We start from the raw sequence: 6000 nt of genomic DNA on the forward strand, positions 1-6000 counted from the left end.
CCAATAGCGCCCAGGCGGATCCCCCAACGGCCCCATGAGCTGGGGTGGCTGACCGGACGGCGTTTCCTAGGGAAGGGAGGTGGATCCCCCTGGGAAAGCTGCAGGGAGTGGGAGGCACAGATCAGTGTTCTTCACTGCAAGGCCCACGAGCCAGTGGCGGCTCCCATCGGCCCCAAGTGCAGCTCAAGTTCCCTTCCGTGCAGCAGCTATAAAGAGCCTCGCAGCAGGGACCTGGAGACGAGAGAGGTGGGGGTGGGTGGGACCTGGGGAGGGGAGCAAGTTGGGGTTTGCAAGGCTGCTGTGGGCCTCTCCCCTGACCCTGGAGCCCTCGGGTTGCCTGCCAGCAGGGGGGAGAAAGACACCTCTTTCCCTGGAGGTAGCTGCTGCCGGCAGGGACAGGGCTTGGGGGGAGTCCTGCGTGCACCCCAAACCCCTCAGCCCCGGCCCCACCCCAGCCAGAGCCCTCACCCCCACCCCCACCGCATCCCAACCCTCTGCCTTAGCTCTGAGTCCCCTCATGCACTCCAAACCCCTCATCCACAGCTCCACCCCAGAGCCCTCATCCCCCCGCACCCCAAACCCTTCATCCCCAGCTCTACCCCAGAGCCCTCACCCCCAGCCGGAGACCTCACTCCCCTCCACATCCCAACCCTCTGCCCCAGCCCTGAGCCCCCTCTCGCACCCCAAACTCCTCATCCCCAGCCCCATCCCAGAGCCCTCACCCCCAGCCAGAGCCCCCACCCCCCTCCGCATCCCAACCCTCTGCCCAGCCCTGAGCCCCCTCTCTCACTCCAAACCCCTCATCCCCAGCTCTGAGCCACCTCATGCACCTGAACCCCTCAGCCCTGGACTCACCCCGCAGCCCTCACTCCCGCATCCCAACCCTCTGCCCCAGCCCTGAGGCCCCCTCATGAACCCCAAACCCCTCATCCCCAGCCAGAGCCCTCACGCCCCCGCACTCCAACCCCCTACTCCAGCCCTGACCCCTCTCTCTCATTCCAAACCCTCCTCCCCAGCTTGTACCCCAGACCCTCACCCCCAGCTGGAGCCCTCAACCCTGCACCCCATCCTACGTTGGGCCACCTCCCACACTCTGAACCCCACAGCCCCACCCCATGTGGCTCTCACATTGAAGATTTTTTTGCCAAAGTGGCCCCCACTTCAAAAATAGCGAAAAGCCAAGCTGGAGAGCCAAGAGAGCCCCAGGGCAGCGGAAAGGGTCAGTGCAAGCCAGGACCCGCAGCAATGTGGCCACCTTCAATCTGCAGCTCTAGTCCATTGCGCAGCTGCGATCAAAATGGTCCCTTGTGTCTTGGGACCTGCAACCACTGCAAGCAACTTGTGGGGAGGTCTCTGGGCAGGAAAGAGGAGGGAATCTTGGCCCCACACCGTATCATGCAAACCAGGCATGACCAGGGGCCTCCCAGCCAGTGGCCAGCAGGGTGGCTCTAGGTTGCAAACGTTGGGTGCCCCTGCAGCAAAAGAGAGAGAGGACGCATTTCTAGTAAAAGCCTGCTCCCCCCCACCCATACTGTGCATTCCAGCAACATCCAGCTTCAAATTTCTCTCCCTCCAGATGTTCCAATGCTGGTAGCACCAAGACAGAGACTACCAGAGCTGGTCAGGAAATTAAAACGAGTCTATAAATCTTGTCAGGTTTCCACTGAAAACCTGGAAGAAATTTTGGTTTTGGGCAGCCTCAAACTGAAAAAAAGTCAGCCCAAAACATTTAGTTTTACTCCAAAATTTCTCAAAATATTTCATTTGCCAAAAACCAAAAGTATTTTTGGTTTTTCAAACGGTTCATTTTGGGAGGGAAATTTCATTTTTTGTTTGCTGAAAACAGAAAAATGTTTAGTGTTGACAACAAAACCTGGAAGATTTCGTTCCAATTTCTCACAGACATTTCCACATGAACCAAGCAACCAGAATCCGCTCCCAGATCTAACAGGGGCCATTGAAAATTTCACACCCGTGTATGGCTTTCAGGAGCGGGATCATGTGATCAAAACACTTTGGGAGGTGCATCTCCTACAGTCAGGTGCACCCTGAATCTGCTAATCCCTCAAAGTGACAATCCAAGAACACAGAAATTCGCCCATGAAAACAGAAGCGTAACTGGGCATTGAATGGCTGCTTTCCCATAGGTAATCAACACTGCCCTCTGCTGGGAATGATGAGGCAGAGCACCGTGCAGGAAACCTGGAGGTACCCACCCATCAATTAAAACCCTGTTCCCCTCCCTTAATTACATTTTGTCCTCCTGGACATTGCGTCTCATCAAGGTTGTAGAGGGTTTACCCCAGAAAAATTAGAGAAAGAAGAGGAAAAACAACAACTCTTGTTTGATGAAGGGATGGAGCCTGAGCCCAAGCCCACCCCCTGCCTCCTGGACTGTTCAAACATCTGAATTTGCGCCATGGGGTCCGGTTAGGTCACATCTATAGTCCAGTATTTATTTATGTGCATTACAATTCAACCAAAGGCTGCAGCCGCAATCAGGGCTCCCTTATGCCACATACACGTACTGAGAGACAGTCCCTGACACAAACAGCTAACAGCCTGCATAGACACAGGGTGGGAGGGGAAACCGAGGCACAGGCAGGGGAAGCAGCAAGCAGAATCAGTGATTTCTTATGGTGTATTGTCCAGTCCAATTTTTAAACGGTCTAAACCCAGGAAGCTTTGCCACTTCCTTTGGGAGTTGATAGCCGATGCTAAGAGCTAAGGTTGCCTAATGTGAAAAATTCATTCAAAGATCATGAAGCGCTTCGAGATCTACTGATAAGCAGTGCTATATAAGAGCGAGGGATTATTAACAATGTTTAGTCATTGGTTAATTTCACCCAACGCTCCTCATTCTGTTCATCCTGTGTCAATCAGCCTGGCTCCCTCCTTGGCTTTTGCATCCTGCAGATACTTGGGGGCTGGCCTCATCCCTCTCTGGTTCCTCCAGCTTTTCTTTTTTTTTTTCGGTCTTGCTCCTCTGTCCTGTTCCCCCCCCCACCAACTTCACAACAGCCTTCTGTCAAGTTCTCCGAAGACACTGGCCTGGGAAGAGAACGGAAATTCAGGAAACCAGAGAAAAGTTTGACTTTTCCTCCTGGCTTGAAGAGGAGGATGACGTACAGGCATTTAGTGGTATTTCCCAAAAGGCTTGGGGTGGGGGGAGAAATAGCAGTCCCATGGGGGACACTGTCCCTTCATGTACGTCCGTCCACTGGGCTTGATTAATTTTCTAGTCTGACCTCCTGTATAACAGGCCAGAGAGTGTCCCCGAATTCATTCCTTTTTGAGCCAGTGCAGACCTTCCAGAAAAGGCGTCTAATCCTGATTTTAAAATTGCCGGTGAGGGAAAATCCACCGTAGCCCCTTAGCCGTCCCTCCATTACACTGAGCACACGGCGCTCCTTGAGTCTGCCAAGCTTTTAATCATTTGCGGGGCTCTTCTCTGAGCCTCCTCCCATTTATCCACATCCTTGTCCTGGTTATCGAATGGCGACGTCCCTTTAGGCCAATCAAGGGGCCTTAAAGCGGTTGAAACAATCCCCCCTCGAGAGCCTCCCCCCCATGCAGGGGTCCTCACTGGCTGGTGCAGAGCCCTGCACCCACCCAGTCCCCAGGGTAGGGGAGGTGGGGGTGGGGCTGGAATGCACTGCATTGGGGCTACGCTATTCCTTGAAGCCATCTCTGAAATGTACGGAGCCAGCCTGTGGGGGATTGGGCTCCCTCTTCCCTGGCTTTGGGCCTGCTTGGGCAGTGCTGCCTAAAGATCCTCTGCTTTAAATGCAGCCAAGGCTGCTCCCCCCAACCATCCCTCCACCTCTTTCTTCACTCGATAAGGAGGCTTCTCTGGGCACCCCCTCCTTCCTCATCATGCTCCTTCCAGCGGCTTGAATTTCCACCAAATCTCTGCCAGACATCCTGTCTGGCTGCTGGGTTCCCCCAGTCTCTGGTTTATTTCAGTGAGTCAGTATTGAAATGCCATTAAGCGATACGGATGGCGCTGAACGGCCCAAAGGGCTTGTAATCCATCTCCGGCGCTCCAGAAGTTGAGAGATGGGTCTGTGCAGAGGAGGAGAAGGCTATCGCTGGGGAAGACGTGGCTGAGGAATTGGGGTTGATAGAGGCGGAAGTGGGGGATGGGACTGTGGAAGCAAAATGCAAGAAGCTAGCATGAACTAAGAGATGAGTTGGTCCAGGTGAGGTGCAACCAGGGACTATACCTTTTGCTGCTGGCTCGAGTCCAGCCTGAAACAATCACCACAGTCCCCAGCTCTTCTCCTCCACAGATTTCAAAGCACTTTCCAAAGGAGGGCAAGTATCACCATCCCCATTTTACAGATGGGCAAACTGAGGCACCAAGTGGGGCCTGACTCACCCCAGGTCACCCAGCAGAAGAGCTGGAAAGAGAACCCAGATTTCCCAGCTCCCACACCAGTGCACTATCCCCAGGGAGTGCAAGCTGTGCCGAAAACAAGAGACAAGAGGTGGATAAATTCAGCATCTCAATGACACATAGGAGTCATCCCCAGCTAAGGGACAGGGCAGATGAAGTGCCTTGTTCAAGGTCATGCCAGGAGTCTGTTGTGGAATCGGGATTTGAACCTGGCTCTCCTGAGTCCCAGTGGTAGAAGGGGACAAATAATCCTTCCTTCATCTGTCCTGTCTATTCAGGTTGTAACCTCCTCGGGGCAGGGACTGTCTCTCACGTGGTGTCAGTGACACTGGGACCCTGGCATTAGTCAGGGCTTCCCGGTGCTAGTGTCGTGCAAGTAACAGCAGTGCTGGGCCCAATGTCGATCAGAACGGAGTGGCTCCTGTTTACACGACCTGAGGCTCCAGCTTGCCTTTTTTGGGAGCAGGCAGTGAGCGGGTGTAGAGAAAAAGTCTCGTTTGCTCTATGAAGTATTCAGCAAGGAATGTAACCCAGAGGCCAGCGGCCTGTGCCCCGCCTGGAGCCGACATCATGTGGGTTTATTGGAAAGGCGAGCGGAGCTTTGGATGCTGATCCCGAGGACAGGGGCAAGCACAGCCAGGCCTTCTGAGGCAACTGCAGCAATTTATGCAGACAGCTGAAAGAGAGGAGCTGATCGCTGCGGAAACTATGGGCCAGATTGTCCAAGGTATTTAGGTGCGTAGCTCCCAGGGGAGTTAGGCACCTAAACACATTTGAGGATCCAGGCCTGAGCGCCTCGTTTCATATGACTGATGTTAATAGGGTGATCAGTGTCTCTTAGTAAGACAGGGCCTTACCAAAACCAGGGCCCCATTTTGCTAGCACGCACATTGAAACACAGCAACTCGGCCCTAAAAAGCATACAGTCTAAGCCAACAAGAAGGGAAAACTGAGTCAAGGAAGACCAGCAGGGCAGTGGCAGAGCCAAGACGGGAGCCCAGGTCTCAGGCCAGTAAGTGCTCTATCCACTAGACCGCACTACTTTTCCCGCCTAGTCAATTAATGACTCAGATGCAAACTCCTGCTGTCAGTTGGAGCTCTGGGGTTTGGAGTCCCCCTGCCCTGCAGCTTGCGCGGTCAGTTACCCTTGTGCTAAGCCACTCCCGATCCACGTCACGGAAGCTGAGGTGCATGGCAGGGACCTGCTAGGAGGCAGATATTACCCCCAGTTCACAGATGCTGCTGACGTACCCCTGGGGTTGCTGCCAGAGATGCGATGGGGATGGTGGACTCAGAGCCACCCTGTCTACCAGACCTCATGCAGAAACTCCAAAGCACTGGCACTCCGTGATTCTGTTCGTGTAGGCGGGGACGTTAGCCATCTTTGCCCTCCCTATATTCTTGGCTGTGCAGGGGCCCTGCCTCGTGAAGGGACTCTGGACCATGTGCTACCGGAATAGTAGGTTGTTATCCTCCATGGGCCAGTAATGGGGGACCCAGCAGGCTTTGTGAGCATGCTACACGTGTGAGTATTAACCCCATGCTAGTCTTTGCATCTCTTTAGCAGCAGGGCCGCATAAGAGGTTCAGGAATCTCACTGT

The sequence above is a fragment of the Chelonoidis abingdonii genome, chromosome 11 (assembly GCF_003597395.2).
Source record: "Chelonoidis abingdonii isolate Lonesome George chromosome 11, CheloAbing_2.0, whole genome shotgun sequence".
Classification (NCBI taxonomy): Eukaryota; Metazoa; Chordata; order Testudines; family Testudinidae; genus Chelonoidis; species Chelonoidis abingdonii.